This window comes from Takifugu rubripes, chromosome 3 (assembly GCF_901000725.2).
Source record: "Takifugu rubripes chromosome 3, fTakRub1.2, whole genome shotgun sequence".
Lineage (NCBI taxonomy): Eukaryota > Metazoa > Chordata > Actinopteri > Tetraodontiformes > Tetraodontidae > Takifugu > Takifugu rubripes.
Window position 1 is genome coordinate 11,848,251 of NC_042287.1, and position 14,788 is coordinate 11,863,038.

The 14,788-nt window shown below is 46.2% G+C and overlaps 1 long non-coding RNA gene across 13 annotated transcripts; it reads right to left on the reverse strand.

Moving 5' to 3' along the window:
- Positions 1–129: 129 nt before the first annotated feature.
- On the reverse strand, positions 130–14,349 carry LOC105416269 (uncharacterized). Of its 13 annotated transcripts, none has more exons than XR_003887945.1 (6): positions 14,146–14,349; positions 5,332–5,416; positions 4,304–4,416; positions 2,695–4,223; positions 1,465–1,861; positions 130–1,378 (listed from the first exon to the last, which is right to left on the reverse strand). It is a non-coding gene; the product is annotated as an uncharacterized lncRNA (long non-coding RNA). The 13 variants fall into 13 exon arrangements; XR_003887948.1 differs by lacking the exon at positions 14,146–14,349 and adding an exon at positions 6,992–7,361 and having other exon boundaries at positions 5,337–5,416; XR_003887944.1 differs by lacking the exon at positions 14,146–14,349 and adding an exon at positions 6,992–7,361.
- Positions 14,350–14,788: the final 439 nt, after the last annotated feature.

Below are 14,788 nucleotides of genomic sequence, written 5' to 3' on the forward strand. Positions count from 1 at the left end.
GCAGTGTATGTTCTAATCTGAGTAAGTGGAGTGGAGAATAAGGAAGGTTTTCTCCAAAGAAGAACCATCAAAAATAGACTCAACTTCCCCAAACTCAGTGTCAACCTTTTGCTTTTCTTTTGAGCCTTCAGAGGGTGAAAATAATACTGTTTTTTATTGTGACAATAAGAATCTGAATTCTAAAGGCCAACCATACGATCACGCTACGACAATTAGCCACTGTGGCTGCATTTGTTGTGTACCTGATTTATCATCACACAAGTATCACAGTATCATAACAACACATAAACGTGGACATAGGATCAAAAGATGTTACACCCCCAGAGTTCTTCTCCTGTCTGTCTCTGTGCGAGTCTGACAAACAAATAAACGCGCTCGAAATTGCATTCTCAACTCACAAACTCAATTCGCATTTGCTCCAGCCACCCTCCGCTTCAAATCATCTGCCAGATGCCCCCTCTCCGACTCCCGTTAATCACATTATCTGGGATCCCCAGCACTTAAATCCATAACTGCTGTGTATATTAATCGCAGGGAATCTCGTTATCGTGTCGACATTAATTAAAACCATCTGCCAGGGACAGGCTGGGGCTACGTTGGAAACAAAGAAGTCGCGGGGAAGCGTTGAGCTATGTGTGCCGGAAAACATTTGAAATAATCTTGTCAGGTGTCTGATTGAGATTTTTCTATCGATTCAGAAGCTAATACCCCTCATACCCAGACAAGACTAAAAGGGATCTGTCGCAAGCTCACGGCTGCAAGTTTTTCCAGGATTTGACAAGTACTTCCTGGTTCAGCATTGCTGGAGTTCATTATAGTCGTATATCCATGTGCCTCTGCTGTCAGGATCCATTACGCATTCGAGGCAGGAACACACACACATGTAGGCTTTAACCGAGCGAGTCAGTGGACGCAAATGGAATCAGACACTTCCAAATCGCGAAGACGAGAAGCAAAGCTGCCGCTTTTCTACGTTCCAATTCCGAGCTCTCTCTCTGCGCAGGGGGCTGTTTGGCTGCCCGTAAGTGATGGCGCCCGAGAATCCCGTCTCTCGCCGTGAAGCGGGTGCCCTGGAGGAGAGAGGAGGCAAGTGCAGTAGTGAAGTTCAAAACAAGATAATATTGAACTCAGCATTATTCAGAAAATGAAACAGCGCTAAGTTCTGATACGCTGCCTACTGTGCGGTGAGGTATGGCTCCGAGGCAAAGAGGCAGGTGGAGTTTCAGTGGAAAAACAGAAGAAGGGAAACGTGTGTTAGATGGAGGAATAAAGGAACAGAACAATGGACTGTGTATGGCCTCCCACATCCTTCCATCTCTTGTCTTTACCGGCACCTCCCTCACTGGCTCCCTCTGTTCATCTCTCAAACTTCAAGGCACTTTGGAGGGAAAACATGTCAGTAACTGGGGGCGCAATCCTGGGCGGCCAGTGCTTCCCGCTCAAACAAGCACAACAAATACGCACCATCGTGCGCACCGGGCCTGAGTCTGAATGACAGCCGATCAGGAGTGCCTCGCAGCGCCCTCCTCCTCTCCTCCACGCTCCCTCCTCTCATCTCAGCTTTCATCTGATTTGATCCATTAGCATTCTTTTCCTCCGCGCCGTTCGCGCTACTGTCAAGCTCGGTGGCGCAGCCTCAGTCTGAAGCAGTTGAACTGTTGCCTGGGGGGCCTCACCTTAGAGGGCTGACAGCTGCCTGCATAATCAGAATTGGGGGTAGGTGGGTGGGGGGTTGGGTGTGGGGGTAGGTAGGTGGAGGGTGACTTTACGTTCCCGAGACCAGGTTGGGTTCAAAGATGTGCGTGAGGAATGAAAGTCGGGGGAGAAAATGGATGTGATGGTGGATGTGTAGTGTGGGTGTCTGTGTGTAAAAGAGGAGTAAGTCAGATGGTGGTGGTGGTGGTGGTGGTGGGTGGGGGGTGGGTGGGTCGGGGGTGGGGGGGGGGGGTCAGTGATCATCTGTGAGAAAAAAAAAGACAGGACATCACACCCTCATTGCAAAACTAACCACAAAAGATAACATTTTTCATAAGAGTCCCAAACATGAGATCATCTCAAGGGTAACACGCCCAGAAGAACGAAGACGCTGCACACAAGCACGTCGTTCTTCTCAGGAGAAGCAGCGGAAAACACAGATTCTGCACAATTAAACACTCTATATGTCCTGATGATTTATTTATTTATTTTCTTAAAGTGGTTAAAATGCACGGCGAACGCGCAGAGCATGCAAATGAGGTTCCAGGACGCTCTCCTGTCAAATGAATCTACTTCAGGTGGTGCTTCAGCTTGTGCTGTCCTGTCCTTGGCCCCTGACCCTGACACCTGGTTCAGAGCAGGGAAGGGTTCCTGTGCTGGAGGCCTAAAATAGATCTGTCACATTTTACATCCTGGTGCTGCTGTCCCCTCCCCAAGTCCACCCTGACGCAGACAACGGCCCCTCTGTTTGCCAGTGTTTGCTCTGGAGAGCCGTGCACCTCTGCGCTCTGCACAGAACCGCTCTCAAACCTCTCTCTCCATTCCTGCAGAAGCTCATCTCCTCCAGTCTCTTTTTTGGCTGTCTTGGTGTTTCCCCTCTCTTTCGTTTCTCTTCCTCTGCCTGCTTTATTCCCTTTTTTCTTTTCTCATTTCTCAATTTGTGTGCTCCTTTGCAGCTCTTTCTTCTGCATTGCTCTCTCTCCCGTGAGATCAATTTACCTGTGCATGGCCGAATCCTTTCCCTCCGCACGCTTCTGTTATAGTCTTCTCCTTCTCCACTTCTGTCTTCTTGGCCGTCTTTCACCAGCTCTTCATCTTCAGCACTGAGCCCTCCTTCGCTCCTGCTAACTTTCTGCCTCCCAACTCATTTCAAATTCAATTAAACCTCGGGAGATTTAACTAACTTTTTAAAGGATCAGGGTATCTCTGTGTCTTCCTCTTTCACTGTAGCTTTATGGGTTCCTCCCACTCATTTTCTTCCTCAACATGAATCCGTGATTCTTCTTTCTATTCTCTACTTTTTCCCATAGAAGCCTTCACTCCCGTGCCCTTCACTTTGCCTCCCTGCAGCTGTCTAAAGGCTCAGAGTCTTCCAGGTACATGCTATTCCTGCTCTAGGACAGAAGTAGGACATGGGGCTGTATTTGGAGGGAACAGGACTTATTAAAACTTTAAAGGGAGGGGAGGGAGCTTTTTCCAAAACACATTCTGTGACCACATTTACCACTCTGTTGAGCTGATGATACTCAATTCCCATCACATTTCAGACTGCTAATGTGGCCGTAGCGGTAAACCTGAGATGCTGTCTGCACGTGACAGAACTAGTGGTGGGATTTTTGTGAGATAAAGACAAGGATAAGACAGTTGTGGCATTGCCTGTTAAAACTGAGAATGACTATTTTCTTCAACATCAAATGAAATATAAAGTTGGGTAAAATGTTAATTTGCAGGCACTTTTGAGCTTCTTTCAGTGAAGTTAATCACCAAGATCAGTGCTCAGAAATTTGACCTTATTATATTTGAAAATCTCCTAAATGTTCTCACAGCGGTGTGGAACACCAATAATGACATGATTGCAACTGGAATGAGTCCAGTCAATAGCTTTTATATTTATTCTCATATAGATTATGTAGTTTAAATGAAGCACTTTGTCATGAGTCTTTTTGACCTGAAAAATCTGAAACATTAATAAAGAATGAGACATTTATTATTGGGATTAATCTAGACTCATTCTGTCAGTCATGTCCCAGCTTGCGTTGCTGCACGTTAAATCACAACCACCGGTTTTACCGTCTTCACCTGCGAGAGTCATTAACACACGCTACAATTACAGAACACTGCTCGACAACCACACTTAGCATGTAATGTGTCCTGGTGGGATGTGTGTAGGGGTCTAAGATGCATCTGCAGTGTGTTCAGGTGCTTTTCCTGTTTAAACACAGTTAGAACATCAGCGTCTTGCCCGGTTGCTTGCAAGCATCCAGCATTTAACCAACATTTGACTGCTGTTTAATTCTGTGCCTGATTCCCACTTACACAGGATCATAACCATATCCTATTATTAGCCGGGACCTTAGATGAATGACTCCAGAGGTTACCGTCTCTTCACTAAGGTGGGAGGGCAATGGGCCTGCCTCCAAACTGACACGGTTGTTGGAGCAGCTACTGGATAGCACCGCTGGGATCCATCTCAGAGCAGGCCAAGAGGAGGAGGAGGTTCCCCATCTCTCACAGGCCAGATCCCGCTGCTGCAGAAGATAAGGTCAAAGCATCTGTCACTGCACCCATCACACTTAACACACTTTACAGCGGCTCTCAATGGCCTTACATCACGTCTGTATGGTCATGACTTGATAATGGTCCACGCATGTGTCTGTGTGCTCGCGCCTCACCGGAACACGGCTGAACCAAAGTCCAAGCGCTTCCTTCAAGGACGTTTTTCTGGAGAAGGAGCACAAACGCGCTCCGTTTAGAGGACCTCTCCTCAGCACTGATGTGGCCTCACATGCACAGCCCTGTGACGTGCGCGTTAAAAGCTCCAGACAATGTGAAGGAATCGTAATCGTCTGAGCTGATGCACCTCAGAAATGTGATGATTGAAGGATGTTCCATTCCTATTTTAGAGTACACACCAAGTTACACCTAAAGGGCCTGTTATTGTCCCAATATCCGATCTTGGCAGTGGTCTTAGCATAAGCATGGTCGTCCATACAAGTTTGGCTGTTTTTACACATGCACCGATGAATAACAAACTAAATCAGATTAAGGGGTACATGCATGAGAGCTGCCATTATCTGAGTGTGGTCTGATCACGTAAACAGGACTTGTGCACTGTGATCTGTAAAATCCTTATTCAGTGAGTCACCTCAGTTATGCTGCATCCAATATTTCATAATGACAGACAGACTATAGCTGATGAGTCCATTTTAATCAACCCAGATCCACCCTAATCATGTGGCTCCTCGAGCCAACCAGGGATCATGTTGTAGCATGTTGCGCACCGTAAAACAGTAATGGCGACTTCCAAACCACCTTGTGGGGAAGTTGAGAACTATTGCGCAACCCAATCTTTGTTTAAATGTTCTAATTAAGTCTGTTCTGGCTTAAAATGCTCCTGCGCTATACCACTAATGCCAAAATTAGCGTCTGTTTTTTTCATATCTGTCATTACTGTTCCAGAGCTTGACCTGATGCATGGGTTCTCTTGTGCAATTTTTGATCAGATTAATCAGATAAGGACTGACATGCAGGGCCAAACCGTGTATGTGAGAGTGTGTGAGGGAGGAGGGAGAGTGAGAGGAAGGGTAGTAAAGATAAGAAAGTTTTAATATATCAGAGCAGAAAACACGGATATACTTGACCAAGATCGGAGTTCAAAGGTCGCTGCTGTCATTGGGCATCAAGCCGGAACTTTTGAGGTGAACACTCCAGCGCGTCCTTCCTGCAGTAAATGGATAAATTTAAATTCCTGGGTCATGTGAAGCAAAAAAGTGTTTAAAGTTCAAATGGCGACAGTGGTCACATAAATCTTGTCATTAAAGCCCACTTATCCACTGCTTTGGCTTTGGTGGAAGGCCCGTGTCAGCCTGTGTCGACCTCCTAAAGTGTTAAACCGCCAAGTGCAGCGAATGTTAAAGGGACAGCTCGTTTGAGGAGTGGCCGCGGCTTAATGTGAAAAAGTGTATGTGACACCCGCTTGGATATACGCGGGGAACAGACAGCGAGGGGCCTGGTATGAGCAGCCAGGCTCAGGAATGCTGAGCTGTTGCTCCATTTTTTGGATTAAATTCTGCTTAAATGGGTTCTTTAAGGGTTAACTGATACAGCGTAGAGGCCCCGCAGCCCTCAGGCTGGGCACGGGGCCAGCCCCACTCACAGACATGGAGGGTTTGTGCGCGTGTGCACGTTTATGTACGTGTGTCTGTCTATGCCAGGGACAGCCTAGTGACTCAGGGAGTCCAACCCTGCCCCCCCGTCCAAAGATGAGCAAAGTTTTAAAGGGACACGAACAATCGGGGGAGAGGGGGAGTGTTGCAGATGTAGGAGGCGCTGTGGAGCATGTTTCTCCGCTCAAAAGCTCTACGCTGGTCACACTTATATATGTGGAAAGATGTCAGTCCCCTGCCGTGAACTCTGCTGGGAATCCAACCTGAGTAATCTCACACTTCCAGTAAAACTAACCCAAGAGTTTGTTCCTGTACTGTGTTTTTTTCTCTCACTAGTTAAACCCAAAATTACGACCTGGTCCTGAGAGTCACCTGTATGTGCCTGGAAGACCCCGTCAACCTGCGCACACACTTCCACATACAATTACAGAAACTTTGCAATCCTCTCACTGTCCCCTGTTTTCTGCTCACCATTCTTTTGTCTCGTTTCCATATACACGCGCGCACACACACATGCACACACACGACCAGCCGTTCGGCCTGCTGAGTCACGTCTAAATGACACGAAGTGCGATTGCAGCTCACACTTACATAACCTCTGTCTCCACATTATCGTTATTACAGCTGCACAGAAGTGCAGGAGAAAACAATTATTTTAAGTACTCCCCAGCCAGGACTCACCTTCTCAGTGGACCAAATATGTGTGCGAGTGTGTGTGTGTGTGTGTGTGTGTGTGTGTGTTATTGTATGGCTATCAGCTGAGTTTATGCTCATTTGTAGTTTTCTGTACAAGCATCTGAGTGAGTAATGAGAGAGTTAAGTTTCTTCGCTCCACTTTGGACGGAGGGAGTCAACATTCTGGCAGCCCTTTTGTGTGTGTGTGTGTGTGTGTGTACGGGAGAGAGAGAGAGAGAGAGGAAGAGAGAGAGAGCCTACACTTTGGCAGGCTCAAGTTTGTACAGATGGAGTAGCTCTTGTTGGATAAACCACAGAATTCCTCCCACTGTCCAAGTTAGCACTTCATAGGATGAAAAAAACTGCGCGCTCTGCCCTCCGTCCCCCAACCCAACCTTCCATACCTTGACTCCCCTCCCTCCCGCTGCCCTTCGTGAACCCCTCCGATGTCTCACCCTCATCGCCCTTTGCCACACCATTGCATTGCGACTCCCGGGAGGAAAGTAGAGCAGCCCCAGCTAATCGAGCCTAGATGGGCCTGATTTATTTTTTCTATTCCCATCTCTCCACCCCTCTGAGCTTTGACTTATAAACCCTCCATCAAAAACTGTACTCGCAATAATGGCGTGTCTCTGAAATCTAGAGAGGTGATTGTTTTAACAGTCGATCTTCAGCCCTGCCGAGTGACCAGGATCGTGACAAATGTTTTTCACAGAGTAATGACGCATCCCCTGTTTTCCGTTTAACCTCGGCTACCTCTGGACCAGGCCAACTCCTTTACCTCATGTAGATGGTGTCATGGCTCATTCATTATACACAAACGACCCTGTGAAATGTGAAATGATTTTCCCTGATAGCTTCACCAAGGTCTACAACACACCAACTGAGCTCCTCACCCCCCCCCCCCCCCCAGTATCGAAGTTTTCTGAGTATCCGGAATGAAATAGTTCCGAAACATGAAGCGGCTTCAGCTCTCCATTAATACACACAAAAGTAGGTTTGATCTCACTTGTCTAAGCTAACAGCCTTTTGGGGTAAACTTGTGTCAAGCTGAACAAATGTTTAATGGTGAAGAGTCCGCACACACACGCACACGTACACACACGAATGGACTCCGACACTGCCAAAAATGATTTCAAGGCGATGTTGCACTCATGCTTATCTCAAATGACCCAAGTCCGTGCCAGTAGTGTTTTCACTGAGCTCTAGCATGTGTTTACCAGTGGCAGACTGCCTCCCCATTAAAGCTGCAGTTCCCCTGAGGCTGCAGCACACGTTATTAAGACACAGGATATGGACTCTGACCATGGCGTCCTACCTCTGCCTGTAGCCACATGGTTCCTACCTGTAAACCTTCTTATATATGCCCATTTTTCAGTCTGCTTGGCTGCCTGCCACCCCTCTGCATACCAACCGCTGTTTCCGTGACAGAGTCTGTGGATTCTAACTCTACCTTTGAGCTGCTGATTGACTGAATCTGATGCTAGCACAGAACACTGAGGAGGGGGACCCTGTTTTAATTCATTCAGAGACAAAGTAAAGTGCACAAACAATAGGCGAATTCTTGGAAACAATTATGGTTAATGTAACAAAATGCAAATAAAGTAGTTTAAAGTGTACAGCTTTAGCATTATCTGAACACTAGACCAGAGGGACAGAACATTCAACAACATGCCACAATATGCTATCTGGGAAGTGTTGCTGGATGAGACACTAAAGAAGTATATTGCACTCATAATGAATGCAGTTAAAGAAATCCCCCACCCAGCCTGGGTGCTTTTTCTGGCTCCCCCACCCGCCATCCTCACTACCCCGAGGCCAAAGCTCCCCAGCTTTCCAGAATGGAGTCATTAGCCGGGTGCTAATGGCTTCAGACTTTCTAATTGAATGGGAACTCATTGATCTGTAGGTAGAGAGAAATGGTTCTTTTCATTGCTTCAGTTTGAGCCTGCACGGCATTTGTCTCCATTCAAAATTAAAGGCCACGCATGCCGAAGATAAGGTGGAATTTGGGCACGCTCACATATGGAAGTCCGGCATTTAGATCCAGGCACGGATACAGTACACGTGCACAACATCCGCGCACAAACGCAGAACTGGCTGCTCGGCTACGTGTAGCCTCAAGGGCTCCCATTGTGAGACAAGCGCACTTTTATCTGTGTTCACTCCTGGTGGGAGACAGCGCTCCTCACATCTTTTTAAACACTGCAACAACAACAAGGGGTTGCCTGGGGCAACGGGGGTCAGGGAGGCGGCTTAGTAGAGATGTCAAGCATGTAGTCATCTCTGCATGTCGGAGGCTGAAGTGCATGAGCTGAAACAGCAACGTAAGAAGTTCTCCAACAGTTTATCCTGCACATTGATTATCTGCTGTTGGTCGTATGTGTTTGTGTGTGTGCGTGTGAAGGCTAAGTGTGCGTTCTCGGATATATTTCCTCTGTTTAAACGGTTCATACACACATGTCAATAACTCAAAAGGGTTGTCAACTGAGGGTTGTTTTTGAATTTGCTTTCCTGCCACGGTTTAAGCGATAATATTAATGTTTTCTATTACCAAAGTCCCAAATGAGAAGCGCATTAGTCACTCATCATTATTTCAGAAGGTTGCACAATAACGGATTTATCTGTTTTATGGCTGTTATTTTTGGACCATTCGTTCCTGAGCTCCGGTTTGCTGCACTGCTGTTTGTTTAATATAACCTGTGGCTTTTAATTCACATCTCACATGTCGCATTTTCACAACCACATGTAGGTGGGAGATTGGTGACTGTGTGTGTGTGTGTGTGTGTGTGTCTGTGTGTGTGTGTCTGTGTGTGTGTGTAAAAGAGGCAAATGTCTGGATCTGGTTATCAAGCTGGAATTCACTGTAAAAATTACAACTTTTTCTTTTCTCTTTCCCAACCCTTTACCCTCAAACCACACATCATATACTGTAAACTCTCTCTCTCTCATGCACACACACGCGCACACACTAACATAATTATACCACTCCATTGTTTCTCCACAGGGGTTTGTCTTGTTCCATGTAGAGAACTTTCCTGCAGGAAACAACAACCTGAAACCTAAAATTGTCACCGAACACCAGCAAAATTGACATTTTATTGAAGACAAAGTTATCTATATATCTATTTAATTCTTCGACCGAGCTGCTGCTCCTGCCAAACGTCAAAGGCCTGTGTCAAGTTTAAAGACACCTATTATGAGTTGAATGACATCATGTCTGGGAGGGACCTATAATAACATATCTGTCTCTTTTTGCAGATTATCTCGAGATAAGTACTGTGTGTGTGTGTGTGTGTGTGAGAGAGAGAGAGAGAGAGAGAGAGAGAAAGAGAGAGAGCGAGAGAGGGAGACATTGTCCATATAGCGTCCTATTAAACGATGACGGTGCGCATGCTTCTCTGCTGTCTTGCAGGACTGTGTCACAGTGGTGGATTCACTGACAGTTTGTAATTATGCACAATGCGGATTTGCAGATGAATTAGATACTTCACATCCATGGTTCCCAATCACCAGACGGTGGGCGGGGCCGAACAAGCTGTGAAATCTGATGACGTGCAAAGGCAGGGACCAAAAGGCCCGACTGCATTAAGCAATTGTGCTGTTTATCTTACTGGAAATATAAAATCACATTAAACATCGCAACAGAGTTTGCATTCATTTCAAAGTGAAATGCCGAACAAATCGATTTCACTTTATTAAAAATGTCAATTAATGGCTTTGAGGCTTAAGTGATGAATTCTGAATTTATAAGCAAGTGCTGCCATTAGCCAAACTACTTACAGAAAACTCATCCCAGGAGCCGCAGACCAAATGAGCATCAGAGGAAAACAGATGCATTTTCATGCATTAGGAACATTACTGCTTTCTCTCTGAATGTAAATTTAAAGACCAAAAAGAAATGCAACAAAGGCTGACAGAAGCTTGGAAAAGTGAAAGAGATCACGTCGGCAGGTGCCATCGGTGGAAACAGTCGTCCAAGAGTTCACTGGTAATGATATCAGGATTGTATTTACTGTATAAACTCTAAGTTAATAAATAACCCAAGAGAGAATAAAAACTTTATGACACAGGTCATTAATGTCTTTGAGGACAAACTCAGCATCCATCAAGTTTTAAAGTTTTTTTTTTATGTGAGGACAACACGTGTTTCTACAGACTTTAACACCGAATCAGTTCATTTATTTTTACCCGGTGGGATTTAAAAAAATGTTGATTGGGGCCTTTGGCAGCAGCTTCTGATAAACAAGGTCTGCAGACTGGCTTTCACGCTAACTTGTTCAATAATGCTGCTAATGCTGAGTTTAGGGCCTGGACATCAATCGGCACATTGAGGAAGTGGTTATAGTTTGGGTTCGTTGCCCAACTCTTATAAACCAGGATGGCACCAAAAATGGACACAACATTGTTTAATGTTGTGGCAGCTGAAGTCATTCGAAGTGATAATGTGTCATTAGAAGCCGTCCTTTAGTCTCTCAGAAGTGTGGGGACTAAAATTTGGTTAATGAGAACCCCTCTTTTCTGTCAGCGTGGATTATGGGGGGGGGGGGGGGGGTAAATCATCTGTGAAAAACATCTTGAGAGGTTTCTCTGTGGCCAGCTCTCACCTATGCCAACAGTGGGCATCTGGTAGCCATTTTGTGCCAGCAGCAGAGCCAGAGTTTCCAGAGAGGTAAACCACAGCAGGAGAAGGTAGAGAAGCAGCCCACCCAGAGAAGGAGAGGCGAGAAAACTCCCATTAAAAAGATGTGAAGTCAAACGAGAGCAAAGTGGATCTTGTTGTGGATGTCGGTGTGATCACAGCTGCAGTCGTGCTGTTTCCTCCTGCAGTCTCTCTATCACCACGAGCACCGGTCTGCCATTCATGGGTGCCTTTATGCTCCCGTTGGAGCCTGTACGTGTGTGCGAGCGCCACATTTCACAATCTATTCCCACCATCCAAAGTCCACCATCCATAATTTCTCTGGACTTTGCCAGGCTGGTTAAACTGGGAGATAAAGAGAACAGTTTAACTGTTCTGACACCTTCGTATTTGTGTCACAAACTCATAATCTAGGAATCCTCCGTGCCATTACCGTCGATATACAATGCGTTAGCGCTTCAACATTACTTTCCCCAAGGTCTGAGAAAACGAGCCGCGATGAGCTGCTAAATGTGCAGCGGCGCTTAGCGACGGCTAGCGAGACAGAGCTGGAAATATGCCCATCACTTTGGTTTTCGGGGAGAGTTTACTTTTGAGGTCTCAAGTACTGTTTGTGAGTGGTTTAGCAGAAAGTGTTGGATTATAGTGAGTATTGTCTCAATTTCATGTAGATTTGACAGAGTGAGTAAAATAAAAGGCCATAAAGCAACATTTTATGAACTCTTATAAGATTTTTCCACTGATTTGATGAGCGGTAATGTTGAAATTATAAGCAGAACATTAGTTTTCACGGTTGCCAGTGGTTTAACCTTGATTTTATGTTACAGAATGGAAATGAAATCGACTGTTATAAAGAACAACCACAGTGTTGCCTTGGCCTGCACGTGACATCCTCTCAGAGGTGGGTCAAAGTCTGGAAAAGTAAGGAAGTCTGCAACAAGACAGAAACATGAGATGCAGTTTCTAAAAGACAAAGAGAGAGGGGGGGGGGGGGGGGGGGGGGGGGCAGAGGAGATGAGGAGGAAAAAGAGAAAATGAGATAAACAGACAGATGGAGAGCGAGCAGAGGTGAGCGGCAGTGCCGGTCTGGCTCAGGGCCTTGCCTCTGCTCTGGAGTCTCTCTCTCTCTCTCTCTCTCTCTCGCTCTCTGCAGTGACATGTGGTTTCACGGCCATTACCACACCGCGTTATGGCGCTGTGTCCCATAACGGCAGGCATCCATATGTACTCTGCTCTCTCTTGGCTGCACTTAAGGTACAGCCTGAAATGGTTCCGCCTGGGTCAGAGAACGACAACGCTAACGGCCTGAGAGCGAGAGGATGACAACACCCGACTGAGATCACTGAGAACGGCTCCACTGTTGGGAGGCGTTGGAGTCAACCAAACGATCGTCCCCGATGTTTCCGATTAGTCACTTCTGAAATTCTTATCTTGCAAAGGTCGCAGGCTGAGCGCTGTATATTAAACAGCAATAAATTTCAGCCTCTCGTCAAATCATCTTCAAATGAAAAACAGAAATGCTTTGTTCAGGAGTCAAGTCCCAATTCTTTTGCTTATCTCCTTTCTTCTCCTCTCCACTGTGTGTGTCTCTTGCTCCCCATGCTTGCATGTGTGTGTGTGTGTGTGTGTGTGTGTGTGTGTGTGTGTTCGTTCAGGGCTGAGGAACAGAAGGTCTCTGCAGGGCTTGCCTGTGTGGGTGGACTTCAGGATTTACCGTGCAAATAACCGAAAAAGCCAAGGGCATTGTTGGGATACAAAGTCATGCATTCTGCGGCAGCCTGCTCCCGTAACCGTGCATTTAATGTAAACATTCGAAGGACTCCGTGTTTTTGGGGTAATTCCTGTGTGTTTTTTTTTGCATGTGGCAGTCACCGCCCATGGATCCAGATTTCACTCATATGTTAAAACGAAAGAGCAGTCGGTCGCCGCAGCCTCGCATAAAATCGCCTGTGTGGGTGCAGAAAAAAAAGAATCTACTTATCTGTCTCGGCTCAGATGAATATTTTGTCCGTGCAGAGTGGTTGACAATAAGCCCTCTCACACACACACACACACACAGAGGGAGAGATGGAGAGAGAGAGAGTACCGTACTGTAGATTGTGTCCTTAGGTCCGATACTTAGACAGTAGCTGTTGAAGCACTCTGCTACACAGCGTGAGCTCCAGCCAGATAAGTGGAAGACAAAGACACTATTATATTGTCACACGGGGCCCAGAGTCATTACAACTCAACACAATGCCATTATGTTGCATACTGCTGTGGCCGTGAGCCTGGAGAGGCTCTGGTTACACAGCCGCACAAGTCTGGTGACACTGTTTAAGTCCAGATTATCTGTCACTGACACGCTGTGATTTATGGGGTGTTTTCTTTTTTTCCTTCAAAAGTGTGGCTGCGAGTCTCTGACTGGGAATCCACATTTTGGGCACGTCAACATTGGAGAACAGACAATCTAGTTTGGCCATGGCTGGCTTTTTTCTTTGCCCCTCTGGCACGTTCACACATTAAGAAAAAAGTACAGGTCTGAGAGAGCTCAACAACTTCAAACATGCACGTCTTCTTTTAAAAAGAAGTTCTAGAAATATAATATGTAATGACAACTCTCTTCTCAGGGCGTTTGTGGTGCGTGTTAGCATATGATGGTAGTGCCACCATGCCTCAACAGATCTGTGCACAGATAAAACGACTTCATCTGTGTTGTAATTGGGTTGAAAAATATAGATTTTTACTGGAAATGCTATGATGACAGCCGGTATTAGATCTGTTGCAACAGGAAGCAAATACTTAGCTGTCATGCTAATAAAAGGTGTTAAACCTATAATGTCAGATCCTGAATATAGATTTGATGTGACGTGATTCAAAGCTAAATGTGCTCCTGGATATGAGCTGAGGGGAAATAGAGGCAGCGTAGTGGTGGTGATCAGAGCCCGGCAAAGTGGCCCATGATGGGGGGACTATAAATAGACTCACTTGGACACTCATCTTGGCTGCTGCCCCGTCCTCCTGCACCACCCTCCGCTCTGCTGTCCCACACCTCCATCCTCCTCCCCGTCCTTCCCCAATTCCACCTCCTCTCTCCATCCCGCCGTTGTTCCCATCCAGCACCTGCTCCGACACCTCCGCTGCCAACTGGCTGATGTCATGCTTCAGGACGGGGCACACCTCCATCCTCCAGTGTAATTTTGCCCTATTGAACAGCAAAGGGCATTTCTTCTGAATAATTACCCTGACACATCACAGCTCTTCTGAGACCAGGTTTCATTCCGCAACTCTAAAAAGTTCAAACATTTGTGATTTTGACACTTTGGAATTGTCTTTAGATGGTGACATGAGGAACAACAAGCTAGGAGGCAACATGTTCGAAATAGGGAAATTTAGCTCTGGACCCAAAACCACAAGAGCACCCCTGGAACTGATATGTTAAATCTGCAGAACAGTTCTGCCATGGACTGAATAGCTGAGCATGATTGCTTCAACAATACTCACAGCGTTTCCAGCTGCTAGAACCATCAAACTGGGAACCTCCTGCGTTTAGCCTCGTGGAAACGCATTGTTGAGTATGTAGATGTACTGGGAAGGAAAACCAACAGTTTGACTTTTCAAAGAACGTAAA